Consider the following 20,702-nt stretch of genomic DNA (forward strand, 5'->3'; position numbering starts at 1 on the left):
AAGGGGTGTCGGAGGTGCGGAAAGAGACTGGACAAAGGTCGTACATCTATGTATTAGGACAGTGGGGTGGGGAGGTAAGGGCAGAGGGTGGGGGTGGGAATAAAATAAATAAATGCAGTAAAATACAAAAAAAAACCCCAAAAACCAGAATAGAGAGCCCAGCTATAAAAGGACAAGTATACAGACAGGTAATTTTTGACAAAGGAGCCAGAAACACACAATGAAGTGAAGATAGTCCCTTCAATACATGGTGCTGGGAAAACTGGAAAGCCACATGCAAATGAATGGAACTGGATTACAGTTTGCCCCCATGTACAAAAAGTAATTCAAAATTGATCAAAGATCTAAATATAAGACCTGAAACAATAGGTTATATAGAAGAAAAGATAGATACCAAACTTATGGACCTTGGTCATAGAGAACATTTTATGAACTTGACCCCAAAGGCAAAGGAAATGAAGGCAAAAATAACTGAATGGGACTATACCAAACCAAAAAAGCTTCTGCACAGCAGAAGAAACTGACAACGGAACAAAGAGGCAGCCAACCAAATGGGAGACGATATTTGCAAACAGTGGCTCCAACAAAGGTTTAATTTCCAAAATATATAAAGAGCTCATAAAACTCAACACCAAACAAACAACCCAACAGAAAGTGGGCAGAGCACCTGAAAATACACCTCTCCCAAAAAGACATACAAACAGCCAATAGATATATGAAGAGATGCTCAACCTCACTGGCAATTATGGAAATGCAAATCAAAACTACAATGAGATACCACCTCTCACCTGTTCGAGTGGCCATTATCAACAAGGCAAACAATTACAAGTGTTGGAGAGGTTGTGGGAAAAAGGGAACCCTCATTCACTGCTGGTGGGAATGTAGACTGATACACCCGCTATGGAAAGCAGTCTGGTGACTCCTCAAAAAATTAAGAAAGGAGCTATCATACGATACAGCAATCCCTCTCCTGGGTATAGACCTATAAACCTCAAGAGCATGCATTCCCAAGGACATACGCACCCTATGTTCATTGCAGCATTATTCACGGTGGCCAAGACATGGGAACAACAAAAGTGCCCTATGATAGAGGGCTGGATAAAGAAGATGTGGTCCATGTACACAATGGGGTACTACTCAGCCATAAGAAAAGGATGCAACAACATGGATGGACCTTGAGAACATTATGCAAAGTGAAATAAGTCAGAAGCTAAGAACCATATGATTTCACTCACTTGTGGGATATAAAACTGAAATCCGTGAACTCAAGCGGTGTGGGGGTTGCCAGAGAGAAGAGGGTTGGGGAAGAATGGGGTCCTAATAAAGGTGACAGGAGAAGATCTGACTTTGCGTGGTGGGCACACGGTACAATCGACAGATCTTGTAACATAGAAACCCACACCTGAAACCTATATGTTCATGTTGACCAATGTCACCCCAATAATTTTGTTTAAAAAAGAAAAGTTTAGGCCATTCAGTCTCCACCTCTGTGGAGAGGGCCCGCCGCGAGCCTCGGTCACCATGTCGGTGCTGGACGTGCTTTGGGGGGACCGGGACGTCCACTTCGACGTGTCCTCGCAACAAATGAAAACAAGACTTGGAGAAGTCCTTGTTGATTGTTTAGATTCAATGGAAGACACCAAAGGAAATAATGGGGACAGAGACTCTTAGTAACAAATTTAAGAATTCTCTGGCACTCTTTGGCATTACCAAGAGTCAATCTTTCTCTCGGTTACAACTGCATACTGACTATTCCAACAGGGACTGCTAACTCTAAATTACGAGGCCAAACTGAAGCTCTTTAGATACTAACAAAATGTAACAGTACTCGTTTTGAGTTTATATTTACAAATTGGATTCCTGGACGTCCTAGACTTTTTACTTCTGTGATTGCAGTACACAGAGCGTATGAAACTTCTAAAATGTATCGTGATTTTAAATTGAGAAGTGCACTAATTCAAAATAAGGAACTAAGGTTATTACCACAAGAACATGTATATGATAAAATCAATGGAGTACGGAATTTATCCAGTGATCAGGGAAATTTAGGAACCTTTTTTATTACCAGTGTGAGAATTGTGTGGCATGCAAATATGAATGACAGTTTTAACGTCAGTATACCATAGCTGCAAATTCATTCAATAAAGATTAGAGATTCAAAATTTTGGGTTAGCTCTTGTCATAGAAAGCTCTCAGCAGAGTGGAGGATATGTTCTTGGCTTTAAAATAGATCCTGTTGAAAAACTACAAGCATCAGTTAAGAAAATCAATTCACTCCACAAAGTCTATTCTGCCAGTCCTGTATTTGGAGTAGATTATGAGATGGAAGAAAAGCCACAGCCTCTTGAAGCTCTGACAGTTGAACAAATTCAAGATGATGTAGAAATAGACTCTGATGATCACCCGGACGCTTTTGTGGCTTATTTTGCTGATGGCAATAAGCAACAAGATCGTGAACCTGTATTTTAGAAGAACTGGGGTTTGCAATAGAGAAATTGAAGGATGGATTCACCCTACAGGGACTTTGGGAAGTAATGAGTTGATCTTGAGTTGAGCCGGATTTTTATTTAAAGATATCTCAAGATTAAAGATACTAGTTGTCTTCTATAAGGCATGGAGTAGTTTTTACATTTACAGAAAAAGCTTTTAAGAAAGAGTTTTTTAACGACTGAAGAAAATTTTATTTAGGCTTTTACTATCAGTTTTTTAAAAAATTATATTTGAAACTGTAATCAAAATGTATCTGGTTTGTAAATATGTCTATTTTGTTCCTAATACTTGTAAACTATTAGTCTGTGGATATTAAATGAATGTATCACATTGGGTTTAAGAAAAACTTTATGCAGCACCAAAAAAAATAAATAAAAAATTAAATAAATAAAAAAGAAAAGTTTAAAAAAAGAAAAGAAAAATTCAAAAAAATAAATAAATTTTTAAATGGTGGAAACAATAGCAAGTGACCTTGAGGAATAAATTAATTAAATGAGGTAAGTAATAAAAGAAGTTACATGATAGAATATGGCTCATACATTTTTAAAAACATTTTTAATTCCTTTTTCTGGAATAATTTCAGACCTACCAAAAGTTGCCAAAGTAATACCATGAATTCCCTTTACCCAGTGTTCCCCAAATGTTAACATTTCCCTAACTTGCTTTATCATTCTGTCTCTCATTTTCCCTCTCATATATACAAACTCACGTGTAAATTTAATTTTTTTTCTTCGAAACTTTTGAGAGTAAGGTGGAGCCATGGTGTCCTTTTCTCTCTAAATACTTCAGTGTATATTTCCTTTACTAATAATTTTTTTAAGGACATTCTCCTATATAGCCACAGTGCAATGATCAAGATCAGGAAACCGACATTGACAAACAGCATCATCTACTCTGCAGGCTTGACTGGGATTTCACCCGCTGTCACACTGCCGTGCGTTTCCTGGTCCAGAACCCAGTCCAGGACGGCACGCTCCATTTACGTGTCATGTCCCTTTCGTCTCCTTGGATCTGGAACAGTCTTCGGTTTTCATCTTTCCTGGGCTTGGCCGTTTTGAAGAGTAAAGGCGGTTATTTTGTGGAATGTCTCTCCATTTGAGTGCCTGATGTTTCCTCGTGATCGGGCTCACATTATGCATTTTGAGCAGGAATACACCTTTAGCAGTTAGCGTGCCAGGCCTTCTCAGAGAATCCTATCGGGGGATCCACGATGTTGATTCGCTCTGTCCCTGTCATGTTAACTTGGCTCCTCAGTGCATGTGATGTCTGCCAGGTTCGCTACTGCTACTGTAGATTCCCATTTTCCCCTCTGTACACAGTAAGTATCTTGTGGACAGAGACTTTGAAACTATGTAAGCATTCTGTTTCCCATCCTAATTTCAACCAATAATGTTAGCACTCATTGTCGTTGCCTGAAACAATTCTAATCAGAGCAGACATCTAATGTTCATTTTCAACTCCATCCTTTTTCCACACCCATTCTTTGAAAATCGCTGTGACGAAACGCTTCCTTCCCCTTCGCTTGTTCATTTACTTACTTATATCATGAGAATGAGTTCGCAGGTCCTTATTTCACTTAGCATGATGTCTGCAAGGTTCGTCCATGCTGTGACATGTATCAGAATTTCCGTTCTTTCTAAGGCTGCATAATTTTTCAATATGGCTACACACCACGTGTGGCTTCTCCATTCATTCGTCCGTGGACATTTGGTGGCTTTGGGGCCTTTTGGCGATTGGGAATAGAGCTGCTATGACCGTGGGCGTATGAACGTCTGTCCGAGTCCCTGTTTTCAATTCGTCGGGATGCATACCCAGAAGTGGAACTGCTGGACCCTACGATCATTCTGTGAGAAAGTGCCATGTTTTCCAAGGACCGAAGGGCTCTAAGCACACCAGTGCCCCAGAATACGGCCCCTCCCCTCATGCCTCCTCTCTGAGTGTTTCCGACTCAGAGCCACGGAGTGGATGATGATAATGAGCTTCCCTTTCGCCTCAAGGGACTGAGAGCCACCGAAAACACCTCTCTGCTGGAAAGGCCGCCTCGCGAGGGTCCCCGCGGCCCCACATCCGGGGGGATGGAACTTTGGCTCAATAACACCTGGTGACTATGTCCCTCATGAGCCAGCGGAGGGCCCTTCACCCGAACAAGGATGCAGACCGAAGGGGCTGCAGCTCTGCACACCTGGAAAGGGGGGGCGGGGGGGGGCGGGAAGCAGGTCCACAAAAGCACAAGTGCCTGTTCTGCCCCTCCATCTAATTATGATCCAGCATCTCCACGCCCCCCGGGGACTGGGGGCTTGTTTGTTCAAGCTGACATATCTATTATTACTCTTTAGGTAGTCAGGAGAATCATTTGCAGCGTTCATTAACAAGTATCACCTTACGGATTACTAAACAGCAACTCTGCTCGAGCTAATGAGCCCCAATAGTGTACTACTTTACATATTTCATAGCAAGACAATTAAGCGGCGTCTCGCTTTTATAGCAGACCTTAAAATAAACCATTCAGGATACAAAGAGGAGACGGAGGTCATCGTACCTATGGTATGTTTGCGGTTAGAATTGGGGAAGTTAAACTCTCCTCCACCCAAGCTCTTGTTACACACACACACACACACACACACACACACACACACACACTACGGAGAAATAACAGGTTTGCAGAGTTTCCTGCCCAATTTCCCAGCTTCATAATTGCAGAGAACTTAAGCTATATGTGCATGGTTCTCATCCAGACAAGGGAAGAAGAAGAGAGGGAAAGAGAGAAGCATTGGGCTGGATCGTGTCTTTCTTTACGAGCACGGAGAGATGGAAAATGCGACGATGCACTGACTATCTGCCCATGCCAGGCATTCAGGTCACCCCTTGTTTACATTGCATGAGACCCTGCCTGGTCGGTATTAGCATCCCCCTGGGTTGAGGGCAGAGGCTGAATCCCCATTCCCACCACTTGTCTGCCGTGCTTTGAATGCACCTGCCTCCCCGGAGCGTGGGGTGATCTCCACGGTACACTTTTCTCCCGCACTGTGTTGACTTGGACAAAAAGACAGATAGCCTCCTTCCTGTACCCCAGGTCCCTCTTTAGCAAGACCCCCTACCCTGTCCAGGGTTATACTCATTATCTTGCTGTCTGGTTAAGGAGCAAGAGTTTCCTGTCTCGCCCTAGCTGGTTTGGCTCAGTGGATAGAGTGTCGGCCGGCAGACTGAAGGGTCCCGGGTTCGATTCCGGTCAAGGGCACATGCCCAGGTTGCGGGCTCCATCCCCAGTAGGGCACATGCAGAAGGCAGCTGATCCATGATTCTCTCTCATCATTGATGTTTCTCTCTCTCTCTCCCTTTCCCTTTCTCTCTGAAATCAATAGAAATATATTTTCTTTTTAAAAAAAGAGTTTCCTGTCTAGAGCAGGCACCTCTCAAGTTCTAGGCCATTTTGTCCTCTTCACCTGTTACTGTTCTCACAGCCTCACTCGGACATGCAGCTCAGACCTGTGCCCTCCTAGTAATCCATGTTTCCGTGGCATGCTCTTCTTAGCCTTGGATGACCTGCCTTGCCAAGATGGCCCATCTTGACTGCACTTTAGACAAAGCCCCTATGATGCCATCTGCCTTTTGGTTCTGCATTTGAAAAGTGGAACTCATCTCCTGACTCAAGATCTCAAGCCCAACCTGTAGCACCAGGTCTAGAACATAGTAAACGTTCAAAAGGTATGCATGCGTGAATGATGCCTCACTGGTGCTTCAAACTGCCTTTGACCTAGGTGTATCAGTGAGCTTTTGATGCATAACCAACCCCCCCAAAATGCAGTGGCTTAAAACAACAACCAACCAGGTACTAGCTGTCATGATTCTGTGGATGGGCTGGCAGTTCTGCTCTGGGTGCCCCGGTGGCACCCTCACTCAGAGCTGAGATTCTGGGATGACTGACTTCTCTCCACATGACCTCATCCCCAAGGAGGCCAGCCTGACTTCTTCACAAAATGCCAATTTCCACAAGAGGATGCAAGCCCAGCCCTAGCTGGTTTGGCTCAGCGGACTGAAGGGTCCCAGGTTCACTTCCGGTCAAGGGCACATGCCCAGGTTGCCACAGGCTCGATCCCCGTAGGAGGCGTGCAGGAGGCAGCTGATCAATGATTCTTTCTCATCATTGATACTTCTATCTCTCTCTTCCTCTCCCTTCCTCTCTGAAATCAATAAAAATATTTTTTTAAATGGAGGATGCAAGCTAAATGCATATGCATTTCTTAAGATTCTGCTGGCATCACAATGGCTAACATCTTCTGACCAAGTCACACAGCCACGCCTCGAGTCATTCTGAGAAGGGACCACACAAGCGCATTGACACAGAAGGAGCGAGATATATTGGGGGCATTGCTGCAACAATCATCACACTCGGTAATTCAGAACAGACTTGACTGAGCCCACATTCCATAGCCTCCTCTGGGAAGGAGAGCATTGGAGACCGACCATGGGGGCGTCAGGGAGATCAAGCACCAGTTAGCTGAGAGCTGTCAGGCCTAGCTGGAATACTGAGAAAGGAACTGGAACTTTCTACCAACATGAGCCCTCCCACGCACACACCAGCTTTCACCTCTGTATTAGTCAGCTATTGACACATAGTTCTGCATGACAAACAACCTCAAAACATCAGCGACTTACAGCAAAGACGCATTTTTCTTGCTCGCAGGTCTGTGACTCAGCTGGGGTTGCTCTCTCCCGTGTCACCTTCTGGGTTTTAGACTGAAAGGGCAGTGGCTAACCAGGACACACACTTCTCAGAAATAACAGAAGCAGAGAGAGAGAGAGAGAGAGAGAGAGAGAGAGAACCCAACTGCACATTCACAATTCAATTCTCTCTTGCATCCCATCTTGCAAGCATCCCATTGGCCAAAACAAGTCCCCTGACTAAGCCCAAAGTCCAAGGGCAGCCATGTAGAATAATCCCAGGTGGAAGTGAAGAATTGCATTCAATTTTTCAATCTACTGCAACATCCCACACCACCCCTCCTTACCTTCACCCCTTTATCACTTAAAAGCTGGAGGTAACTATCAGGTCAGCCAGCCTTGTCCCTCCAGGTGACCAGCACTTTCCCTGAAGCTTCTCTATGCTCAGGTCCACAGTAGATGGCACTCGGATGAGGTTCACAAAGCTAGAAAGATTACGTGGAGATAAGTTCCATCTTCCCACAGAGGAGAGAGCCCTGGGGTCATGGAGCTACCTACATCAGAGTAGAAGTGTCCTATTTTGCCTGTTGCGACACTTCTCATCATTTCTGGTATTCAAAGCCAGCGTCTTACAGTCAGGGCTGAGAACAGGGCTATTGGCTGAGCTCCATATCTGACAGAGACTCGTGTCCAGGGCATATTTTTATCATTAAACTCCTTCTAACAGTTGAAACAGAACACTTTTGAGGTGACTGGGCAAAACTTCCTCAGGAAACATGCTGATTTCAACCACCTGGGCAGAGCAGATGCTCTGATCTTCCTTTTATCTTGATGAACACCTTTATTGATTTATTACCTTCTCCTAACATGTGTAAAGGAGATCCCCCTCGTTTGCTCACGGAGCTTCCCCGAGCCCCAGGAATTGAGGTCAAGGGGATGTTAGAAAACAAGACGTTTTTAAGGGTGCACCTGTTGTGTGGCAAGGACTGTACAGGAGCTTCAGGGGGGCAAGCCACCACAGGGCACGGTCCTTGTCCACAGAGAGCACACCCAGGGAGAATCCCGAGGAAGAGGAGACAATACTGGGTGCGGATGATGAATCTCAGCTTTGAGGAAGGAGAAGCTCCTCCTGGCTGCTGGAGCAGAGATGGCACAACTGGAGATCCTCAATGTTTGGTATGAAAGGGACGAAGAATGAGAAAGATGAACTTGCACAATGAGAACGGTGGAACCAGAATTAGACCTCGGTTCTCCCGAACTTCCCTTCCAGGTATAGCCGTGCTGAACTTTGCAAGGATGTCTTGCTTAGCCTTGTCCAAGGCTACAGAGATGGGGATGGATTTGTGTAAACTCCACGTTGACTTTCAAAACCTGGGTTCTGGACCTGACTTGACCACTTTTCATTCAGGGAACCCCCAGCACATCATTCCGTTAGAGCAGGGGTGGGGAACCAAGGGCCATTTGGATATTTATAACATCATTCACGGGCCATGCAAAATTATCAACTAAAAATCAGCCTGCTCTATTTGGTCAAACATTTAATTAACTCGCCCCTCATGCCTTGGCAGAGCCAGACCAAATGATTTCCTGTGGGCTGGGCGTTCCCCACCCCTGTATTAGAGCCTGATTTTCTTCATCAGTACAAAGGGTGTAAGAAGATCAGAGAATACCAGAATTGTAAGAGATCTTGCAGGCCATCTAATCCATCCAGCTACAAGATACTTGACTCCCTTCCCAGTGGAGGAGCTGTAGCCTATACTTGAATACCTCTGATGACAGAGAACTCACCACTCTATGGGGAAGCATTTATCATCTTTGGACCGTTCAATTGGAAAGTCCTTACTTATAGTGAGCTGAAATGTATCTCCCGGCTTACTTTACTAGTGGATCTTTGATCTCCTCCTTTGAAACAGGCAGAACCTGTCGGCTTTCCCTTCCATAGGCCACATCTTCCTTAACCTGAGGACTTGATTCATGGGCCCCGAGCCTTCTCATCTGCCTGTCGGACATCCCCCGTTCTCTCCATCCCTCTTGCATGACCTGGTTTCAAGTCCCTTTAGCAATGTGATCTCTCTTCTCGGCAGAGGTTTCCACTGCTACTCACACCAGCCCAGAGCAGGGAGATCCCATCCCCGCACTGCCCCGCCCCCTTCCCAGCTACAGCATTGCTGTCCTCACAGATAGAAACTGGAGCAGTGTTTCCTCCCAGACACTCGGCTCATGCTGCACTTCCTTTCAGACCACGAGGTCTGTTTCACACATGTTAATAAGCCACACTCCCTTGCTCTCTCATTAGGTGGCTGCATCTGGATGAACCCAAATACCAAACCTTACACTTATCTTCGCTATACTTCAACTTCCTTGAGTTAACTCTCTGCTCTGAATGTCAAGATCCATCTGTATCTTTTAGAGTTTATTTGTTTTTATTTTTTTATTTGACTGACACTAGAGTAGTTTTCCTTTAAAATTTTAGAACCTGTTGAGACCTAAAAGAACCACTCCAACTCTCTCATTTATTTATACTTATTTCTTTGTATCATTTTTTAATATATATTATTTCAGAGAGGAAAGGGAAAAGGAGAGAGTGATAGAAACATCAATGATGAGAGAGAATCATTGATCAGCTGCCTCCTGCACACCCCACACTGGGGATGGAGAACGCAACCATGGCATATGCCATGACCCAGAATTGAACCGTGACCCCCTGGTTCATAGGTCACTCAACCACTGAGCCACCCCGGCTAAGCCTTTGTGTGATTTTTTTATTATAAAAAGTAGAGCAAAAGTTGTAAATAAACATTTCACAGAAAAGGATCCGCTAGTGACTTTTAAATATATGAAAAGACAGCTACCCTGATGAAGATGATCCACCAAATATATAAAGATCAAAAAGTTGCCAGAATAGTAGGAAAGAAGCATGCTCTTACGTTGTTGGTGAAAATATAAATAGAAAATTCTGTGCGAGCATGTGAAGATGTCTACCAAATTTCAAAGGCAAAAAAATATATGCATATATTAAAAATGACATGTCAGTGATTGACACTTTTAGGAATTTATTCTACAGATATACTCAGACATATGTGAAATTAATTAGGTATGATGACATACTACAACATTGTTTTCAAAATGGAAAGATTGAAAGCTACATAAGTGCCTATCAAGAGAGAAGTGGTTAAATAAATTATGGCACAATGCACAATGGAATATTATACAGATGTTTTAATAACGAGGGTATTTCCACCAATGGCTATAATGGAAAAACTAGTCCTTCCTTCATAAACAATTAAAAGGTGGATTGAAACAATTATTTTATGACATTTAAAGGAAGGGAATGTAGGACTCTGATCCCTGAAAGAAAGAAAATACAAATGATAAATCCTTCCATAAATCCAACATTTCCCGGGAGGGGGGTGGGCGGGGCACTTTTATCCTGGGACCCAGAGAAAAGGAGCCCAAGTGGAACTGGTGAACTTGCTAAGATAAGAAGCAAAAGACTGGAGTTCAGAGACGTGAAAATAGCTGAAATTAGGGGAGTACAATACTAGAAAAGAGGGACCCATGTAGGAAAAGTTCCCCAAAACCCATGGGAACCCCTTGAGTCTTTGTTTGAGTATCAATCAGTGCAATAACAAGAAGTAAAGGCATAAGAAAGGAAGTGCAATGGTATCTATTTGCAGATAACAGTGTTGCTTAGGTAGAAAATCTTAATAAATCAATGAAACAATTATGAAAACTAATAAATCATTTATCAAAATCACAAGATACAAAGTTAATATACAAAAATAAATTATATGAGCAGGAAACAGAAAATTACATTTAAAAATAATTTAGAAGGCATGTGCTGGGGGGTGGGGATGGCCCGGGAGAGGTCAATGGGGGAAAAAGAAGACATATGTAATACTTTAAACAATAAAGAGTTAAAAAAATAAAAATAATTTAATTTGCAATAGCATCAAAAAGAATCAGAGAATTCTTAAGAATAAAAGTTTTAAGATGTGTAAGACCTCTATACTGAAACCTATAAAGCATTGCTGAAAGAAATTAATAACTTCCAACAAATAAAATAAATTGAGGAATGTACCGTGTTCACAGGCTGAAAGACTCACAATTGTTACAATGTTAAGTCATCCCAAATTAATCTATAGGTTTAATGCAATCCCAATAAAACAGGAATATTTGTAGAAATTCACATGCTGATGATTAAAATTTATATGGAATTTCAAAGGACTTAGAGTCATCAAAAGAATTTTGAACATGGAGAATAAAGCTGGGGAAATTGCATTACTTGATTTTAAGACTTACTAGAACACTACAGAAAATGACAATAATTAAAACAGTGTGGTATGAGAGTAAGAATAGACATATGGAGTCCAAAGTTAGACCTACACATAATGGTCAGTTGACTTTCACAAAGATGTCAAGCTAATATCATGGGGGAAAGAATAGTCTTTCCAACAAACACTGATGAAATGAGCAGATATTCATTTGGGAAAAAAATAAATAAATCTTGACCTAGAGGTCACACTATGCACACAAAAAATAAGCTTAAAATGGATCACAGGCCTGGACAGAAAAGCTAAAATTATAAATTTTCTAAAGAAAAAATAGAATTTTGCCAAGGTTAAACACATCTGCCCTTCAAAAGACACTATGAAGAAAAGAACAGGCACGCAACAAACTATCAGATTCACAATACATATGGATCACTAAAAACATGCGTCTAAAATAAAGAACTTGCAGAAACCAAGATGGCGGCATAGGTAAACACCTAAACTGCTGCCTTGCACAACAATTTCAAAACTACAACTAAAAGACAAAACGGGCATCATCCAGAACCACAGGAAGGCTGGCTGAGTGGAAATTCTACAACTAGAAGGAAATAGAAAAGCACACTGAGACTCAGAGGAGCTGCAGGAGGCAGAGGTACTGAGACGTGCGTGGAGAGGACTGGCAACTGAGTGCGTGGCTGGCTTTCTCAAGTGGGAGGGACACAAAAGCTCCCGACTGTGCTGAACTCCAGTTCAGGGCGAGACTCTGGGGACCCAGACTCATACGGGGTGAAACTGGACTGTCAGGAAAGAGAAAAGCACACTGAGACTCAGAGGAACTGTGGAAGGCAGAGGTACCGAGACGCGCGTGTGGAGAGGGCGGGCAACTGAGTACGCAGCTGGCTTTTCTCAATCGGGAGGGAGACAAAGCTCCTAACTGCACTGAACTCCAGTACTGGGCGAGACTCTGGGGACCCAGACTCATTCGGGAAGAAACTGGACTGTCTGGCAGTGGGCAGAACTCAAGGGCGGCTTTCTCTCAGATGTGCTTGCAGCAATTTCCATGGGACACTGAGACACAGGGGCCTATTAGGGCAGGGCGGATGGGAAACCAATGCTGTCTGCTCTGCCCTGAGACTCTGCCCCATCCAAACAGAGCACAGAGGCTTTTGCAAGTCTTGTCTCATAAGGCTATCTCCAGCACAGAAGTTCTCCCAGAGTAAACACAGCTGATCCTCACAGCCAATTGGCCAGGAAGTCAATTCCTCCCAGTGATACCAACAACAATCAAGGCTTAACTACAAGACTGTGCACAGAGCCCACAAAGGGGTGCACCAAGAGTGTCCACCTCAGGTAACTGGCAAGGCAGAGCCACTGGCCCCTATAGGACACCTAGCACACAAAGCCACTCTATCAACTCAGGGAAGCAGCCAAAATGCAGAGACAAAGAAACAGATCAGGAAGGGAAAAGGAAAACCAGTTTGGCTCAGTGGATAGAGCGTCGGCCTGCGGACTGAAAGGTCCCGGGTTCAATTCCGGTCAAGGGCATGTACCTTGGTTGCGGGCACATCCCCAGTGGGAGGTGTGCAGGAGGCAGCTGATCGATGTTTCTCTCTCATCGATGTTTCTAGCTCTCTATCCCTCTCCTTTCCTCTCTGTGAAATATCAATAAAATACATTTAAAAAAAAAGAAACAGATCACAAATGAAATGAAGGAAAGCAAACGACTGGATATAGAGTTTAAAACCACGGTTATAAGGTTTTTCAAGAATTTTCTAGAAAAGGCTGATAAATTTAGCGAGACCCTCGAGGATATAAAAAAGGACCAACTAGAAATTAAGCATACACTGACTGAAATAAAAAATATTATACAGAGATCTAACAGCAGACTAGAGGATCGCAAGAATCAAGTCAAAGATTTGAAATACAAAGAGGCAAAAAACACCCAACCAGAAAAGCAAAAAGGAAAAAGAATCCAAAAATATGAAGATAGAGTAAGGAGCCTCTGGGACAACTGCAAGCGTACCAACATCCGAATTACGGGGGTGCTAGAAGGAGAGAGAGAGAGCAAGATATTGAAAACCTATTTGAAGAAATAATGACAGAAAACTTCCCCCACCTAGTGAAAGAAATAGACTTACAAATCCAGGAAGCGCACAGAACCCCAAACAAAAGTAATCCAAAGAGGACCACACCAAGACACATCATAATTAAAATGCCAACAGCAAAAGACAAAGAGAGAATATTAAAAGCAGCAAGAGAAAAACAGTTAGTTACCTACAAGGGAGCACCCATACGACTGTCAGCTGATTTCTCAACAGAAACTATGCAGGCCAGATGGGAGTAGCAAGAAATATTCAAAGTGATGAATAGCAAGAACCTACAACCAAGATTACTCTACCCAGCAAAGCTATCATTCAGAGTTGAAGATCAGATAAATAGCTTCACAGATAAGAAAAAGCTAAAGGAGTTCATCACCACCAAACCAGTATTATATGAAATGCTGGAAGGTATTCTTTAAGAAGAGGAAGAAGAAGAAAAAAGTAAAGATAAAAATTATGAACAACAAATACATATCTATCAACAAGTGCATCTAAAAATCAAGTGAATAAAAAATCTGATGAACAGAATAAACTGGTGAATATAATAGAATCAGGGGCATAGAAAGGGAGTGGACTGACAATTCTCGGGGGGAAAGGGGTGTGGGGGGTGCGGGACGAGACTGGACAAAAATCATACACCTATGGATGAGGACAGTGGCAGGGGGTACAGGCAGAGGGTGGGGTGGGAACCGGGTAGAGGGGAGCTATGGGGGGGAAAAGAGGAACAATTGTAATAATCTGAACAATAAAGATTTATTAAATTAAAAAATAAATAAATAAAATAAAATAAAGAACTTGTACAACTCAGAAGACAGACAACCCAATGAGGTTGGGGGAAACACAAGCAAAAGATTTGAACACTTTACAGATGAGCCAACAGGCTGCAATTTCCAGACTTAGCCAGTGGGAGGCACTGGTGAGAGACTGGAGGGGGCGGGGAGAAGCCAGGGCATTTCTCCTCCTGCCTCTCTGCCTGGGGGTGTCTCCTCGGGCAGCGGCTCACGCATAGCTCCAGCTTTCACTGGCCAGGCCTCCCGGATCCCAGATCACTACCCCTTCCCTTTGTTTCTCCAACTTCCAGTGGGAGTGGCTTTCTGCCGTGACTAATCTCTGAGTGACTTCACGGACCTGTGTCTTCTGGGCTCCTCCAGGTCACCTGTGTGACAAGTTCCCTGTATTCCATCCCCTCTGTTATAAACAAATGCCTGGGTTTCTGTTTTCCTGGTCAGCTCCCGCCTGTACAGATGGTTGGTCACCTGGTCCAAGGGACCCGTGGGACCTGCGGAACATTAATTGTCACTGCCTGTGCACTTGTTCAGAATCACTGTGAGTGCCAGTTCTCCGTCAATTGCTTTGCTGAGGAAGCTTTGCGTCCCTCCAATCCTTTTAGTGAAATACCTGCTGTTAATTACTTATTACCCAAGGGGACGGCTTCTCTCTGTTTTCAAGGTTTTATGGCCAGATGTCTGGTTCTCTGTATTTGTTTCTGGGGTTGGTCTCTGGTGCAGGAACGAGTGGAAAATGTCTCCCTGTCCTCTAGTTGAGAAGAATAACTCTGACTGAGATCCCAGTTAATAGTGGATTTCTTCTTGCCTTTGGGTAGAACCCTAGACATCAGGTCTCTTCCTCGGTAACCCACACACACCTCCCCCTCCCCCCTCCCCCGCTGCCCACTTCCCAGCTTCACACTGACCATGCGCAGCGCAGGCCTGTGCAACAGGGTTCGGGCTGCATTTGTATAGTGCTGGGCACTGTGGGAGACACACGAGTATGTCAGACAAGGGTGCTCCCCTACATCATTTTGAGGGCTCAATGCAAAATGACCACGCAGGGCACCTAATTCAAAGAATGTCAAGATGCAAACGCAGAGCATTAAACCAAAAGGGAGGATCGGGCCACGTGTGAGAGCCTTATGCTCCAGGCAAAGAAGTTTGCATTTCCCTCCTAGTCACGTGGTTTCTCCATCAGACACCCCTGACTCCTGAGACTCTGAACAGGCAGTTATAGGAATAGGGTATCTGTAAGTTATTTTCAGCAATTCTAGAAGCTTAGCAGGAATCACATATTTACCCAAAGTAAATTTGTATAGTTCAGTAGCAGTTAAGCCAAAATGTCGTTAGCACTTCTTACCTCCTGCTAATCAGTGATTCTGATTGGCCTCCACGTGGTTTTGGTTATTTGTAAATGGAGACACGGATTAATTCGTAAGTCATAAAGTTTGGTCTATACATGGTCTACAGAAGAAATTATTAAAAGAGAGTGCCGTGGGAGAGGTTTGAAGCAGGGTAGTGAGCAGAAGGGACCTGGGTTTTGGAACCATCCCTGCAGCTGCCACTGGGGAAATAGGTTGAAGGGGCCAGGAGTAGAGGTAGGAAAGTGTGTCAGGAAACTGCTGTGGCCACCTGGGTGAGGCTAGGGAGTGGCCCAGGCTCCATCTATGTCTATTTGTCCATCATCCATCTATCATCCATCCATTCGGCACATTCAATGAACCACTACAATGTGCCAGGCATCTGAACCAGCTGGGGACCCATTCGGGACCAGCCACAGGTTTTCATCCACGAGGAAGCAGCAGCTAAACCATTACACGAATGGATGTGTGGTTAACACTCAGGATGGGTCTGTGCAGGCAAAGTCCAGGGTGCTAGGCCAGTAGGACAGGGTCCTGATGGTGATCATCTCATCGTGTCTTTAAGGTCTGGGGAGATAAATGGGCTCCCCAGAATGACATGCCTGAAGAATGCATGGGCCATAGCCACTCTTCCCCAAAGAATGAGTAGGGCCTGGGTCTGCTTCCTGCACCACGTCTGCCTCCTGCACCACTGCATGGTCTCCTACCTGTGGTTCCAGCAGAGGGTAGGTGTGTTAAGTATTCACTGAGGGCATGAATGAAAGGGTACCTATCTCCTTGGCTTCATTTTATCTATTTAACAAGCACGACATACTAATTGCCCATGTGCCAGACCCTGCTGCCAATGCTTCTCAAATATTAACTCAGTTAATCCTCATAACAACCTGTAAGAGATAGACACTATGGCCAACCCCCCATCACAGATGATGACACTGAGGCTTAGAGAGAGGAAGCCTGGCTCCAAGGTCTGTCCACACCAGTGGCTCCAAGTATGGTCCCCCTGCCAGCAGCAATCACATCACCTGGGCGTGCGTAGGAAATGCTCTTAACAAGCCCTCCAGCTGGTTCCGACACCTGCTCTAGTCAGAGAAACGCTGGGCCACACCCGCCCGATTGATCCAGTCTTAAGAATGACCGGTGGTCCTGTTAAAACGCGAGCTTCGTAACACCACCCTCCTGCCCACCTACTGAACCAGACCGGGAGGGGTTCTGGAAATCTGTATTTTTAACAAATCCCCCAGCAGGCCAGCTTTGAAAACATTCGTCCAGGCGACTCACCTTTTAACAGGGCCGTGGAGGAAAAGCAAGAGGACACTTCACAAAGAGTGGGCGTGGGTGCGCAGGAGGGTGGGTGTGTCCCGCCGATGGAGGGTCGATCTTCCCTGAAAGTCTAGACAAACGCTACAGCGGTGCCATCCGGGAGCTGAGAGGACAGCCGATCCCAAGCGCAGTCACAGGTATACATCTCCTGGGCCGACCAGGGTAGGAACCGTTCACAATTTCTGCATCAGGACAGCTGATTCCATCTCCCCATCTCCGGCAGGAATGTGAATGCCGCCTGGTCGGGTGCTCGTAGGCCAGCCTCGAAGTCTACTGCTCCGGGCGAAAGTCTGCCTTTGTTGCTGTCTCTCTGAGGAGCAGAGACCATCCTTGCCAGGGGCTTCCTGTAATAAATACCTCTGTCGTCTTGACTAAGGAAGCTGTGGACCTGAAATGCTTTGGGTTGAAATATTACTCTGCCCACCTCTCCGTAGTCACCTGGGCTGTAAAGGTGTTGGGTTTGGGGAAGGCTGGGGAGAGAATGAACAGGCCAGGGAGGGACTGAATCTCCTATAACAGGTCATTTCCCCGCTCCCCGCCAATCTCCTGGTTTTCCCCTACTACTAAAAGCCAAAAGGGGAATGATTTTTTAAATATTGGCTATTAGTGGGCAGAACTTTTAAGGTTTATATGTCTAAATTAAAAAGCTAATTCCAGCCTGGTCAGTGGGGCTCAGTGGTTGAGTGTCAACCCAGGCACCGAGAGGCGGTGGGTTCAATTCCCCATCAAGGCACATTCCCAGGTTGCCAACTCGATCCCCCAATAGGAGGCGTGCAGGAGGCTGCCAATTGATGCTTCTCCCTCATCTATGTTTCACTCTCTCCCCTTCCCTTCCTTTCTCTCTCTAAAACATCAATGAAAATGTATATGTTTTGTTTAAAAGGATAAACCCAGGCATGTGGCATCTAACCCAGCTTTCGATTTGTTATGCACACGGGAATGTTCATGATGCCCAATCTGCCCGAAACAGATAAATATGTGTCGTCTACTGGGGCTTCGGTTCTGCTCTGCCACCATTTGTTAGTCAGCGTGGCCTTGAGCGAGCCTGTAGACTTCCCAAAGCCCTGGGTTATTGTCTGTAAAGTGGTGGTAAGCACACACACCCCTAGCCCACCTCATGGAGCTGTTGGGAGGAGTATCTGAGAAGGCTCGTCCTTCTGCCCTCAGCGCCCACGCTGTGACCCCTCTGTTCCGGGCATGCTGGGTCACTCGGAGCAAACCCCTCCACCCCCTGAGCCTCGGTTTCCCCACAGGTTGGAATAGAACTGACTGAGATCGCTTCCAACTCGGACCATCCAGGGTCTTGACCTTGGGAGGTGGAAGGGGGAGGATGGCCCATGGCTGACCTCCAGGACCCTGACAGGACCTCCTCCCTGGAGAAGGGGACTCGGAGCCCAGCTGGGCCTCCGCTGAGCACAAGGGGGAGCCTCGGGGTAGGTAGGGGTCAGCCCTGCCTGACAGATTCTCGCTGATGCCGAAGTAAAGCCCCTTTGTGACCTCCCGAAGCACATGCACGCTGCTAATGAGCCGGCGTGTCAGTCCCATCATCAGGCCGCAGGGATCCAGGCGGTGGAATGTTCGCTCGGGGCGGAGGCAGGGTTGTCTTGCCTCTTTCTGTTTTGTTTTGTTTTTCAGGAACGTTTGTCACTGCTACACACGAGCATAAAACCCAGATGGCATCCCTGCGACAGGAGAGGGTCTTCTCTGTCCCTGCGTGGCAGGACGAAGCCCACGGTGGCACCTAGAGTCCCTGTGGGCACAAAGGGGCGGGCTCTCCGCTTCTCCACATGGCAGCCTCCCAGCCAGGCCACAGGATGGCAGCCCCCGGGTCTGACCTGTCTCCCTCTGCTGGGCCGAGGAGGTCCAGAGCAGATGAAGATCTGAGGGTTCCCCAGCACCTCCAAACTCCGGCCATGGACGCTTGCTTCTTCTTCGGCCCAGGAGCCTCTGTCCTGAGCACATGGCCGGGGTCACTCACTGAGAGCACCCTCCTGGGAGGCCTGCCTTCAAGCACAGGGCGCTAAACAGGCCACGCTGGACCAGGAGCAAGCCAGGACCAAAGCCTGAACCACACCTCTCCTGCAGAAAGCCTTCCCTGACCACCACACCCTTCTCTGTGAAGGCCGTCACACACTTGAAGACCAAGCCACATGACTTGCACTTGCCAGCAACTTGCCTTGCTCACTCGTGGTTGTGTGTGGCTTGCTTCAATCCCCACCCCGCCCGTCAGCAGCTCCGAGGGAACAAGACGCACTCAACGCTTGCTGGGCATCGATCAGCGAGGGAGGAAGGGGGATCAGCTCTCCCCCAACAAAGCCCTAAGCCCTGCCTGGACCTCTTCCTTTACTTTCTCCCTTTTCCCCACACCCCTGACCTGAGAGCATTCCAGAGGAACCGCTTGTTTCCAAGCCAGGAAGTTTTCCACAGTTCCAGTCCAACTCACTGCAGACTTGGGGGCCTGTAGGAGAGGGTTGCCAGCATCCTGTATACATAAGACACATCCTGTATTTGCTGAATATGTCTTGCATCCTGTATGGTCTGGCAGGATGTCCTAAAAGCCCAATATTCCGTTTCTGTCAACAAGTTACAAAACTCCAGCCATTGGGCTCTTTTGCTAAAGTACCTGGGCGTCCTGCATTTTTCTTTGCTCTCTCTGGCCACCTGGAGTCACTGTGGGCAACCTAGGGGCATCCAGGGCCCAGGTGCTCCGAAACCACCAACCACACCACACCTGGGTGGGGACAGGGGTGTGGTTTCCACACGGATCATGGGAGCAGCTTTGTATGGGTGTTATGTGTATATGTGTGTGTGTGTGTGTGTGCATGTCCCCATGCTCACTGGGAGTGTGCTCTGTGTGTGTGTGTGTCTGTGTGTGTGTGTGCGTGCGCACACAGGTTCCACCTGTTCGGGGCATGACAATGAGCCATCCCCACCCAACCTGAAACAAAGCGTGGGGGGTGGGCAAAGACTCATCAGGGGTCTGGTTATGCTAAGAGGAAAGATTTTCCAATTGCTTTTCCCATTGAAATCCTTCCTATCGGATCCCTCCTGCCAGGCCGACCTCTGAGGGCCTCTCTACAGGTGGTGTTCGGGGAACATCCCAGACCTCTCAGGCTGAGAAGATCCTTTGGTCCAATTCCTTCATCCCCCACCCCCACCCCCATCCCCCAGATGAGAAAACTGAAGCCCAGAGAGGGAAAGGGACTTACCAGGTCACGGAGCCTTCAGAGCAGGAGCTGGGCCTGGAACCAGGGTCTCCTGGCTGGATAGCCCCAGGCTCATCCCACCCCCTAAATGGACTCTCTGACCGCAGGGCACAGGCCAGAGAAAGCTGAACTCTTGAGAATGCAATGGCAGCCTTTTGCTCCCAAGCGGCCGGCATACCTGTTACAGCAGCTAGCACTCACTGAGCCCTCCCTGCACGCCGGCTTATTTCATTTCCATGGCAACTCCCTGTCGTAAGTTGGATGAGTGCCTTCATTTAAAGATGAAGCAGCAGAGGCCGAGAGACTCGCCCAAGTCACACGGCGGCTGAGTGAGTGGCCACTTTAAGCAGACAGACACTTGGGACCACAGGAGGAAACTGGATTCCTCCCACTAAATGAACTGGATTCTTCAGAGGCGGGCGTGAGTGAGGATCCGTAAGACTGACCATCATGTGATCACCAGGGTCTGAACCCTTTCTCTCCCAGCCAAGGGCATCTCTCTCTCCCGGCCACTTCCCCTCCG

General features: G+C 46.3%; 1 pseudogene across 1 annotated transcript; it reads left to right on the top strand.

The window, feature by feature from the left end:
* Positions 1-1,521: 1,521 nt before the first annotated feature.
* Positions 1,522-2,598, top strand: LOC308257885 (BBSome complex member BBS5-like; annotated as a pseudogene). Its single transcript has one exon. The product of its transcript is annotated as a BBSome complex member BBS5-like (transcript).
* Positions 2,599-20,702: the final 18,104 nt, after the last annotated feature.

Source organism: Plecotus auritus (assembly GCF_963455305.1).
Source record: "Plecotus auritus genome assembly, chromosome: 9".
In the NCBI taxonomy this organism is placed as follows: Eukaryota; Metazoa; Chordata; class Mammalia; order Chiroptera; family Vespertilionidae; genus Plecotus; species Plecotus auritus.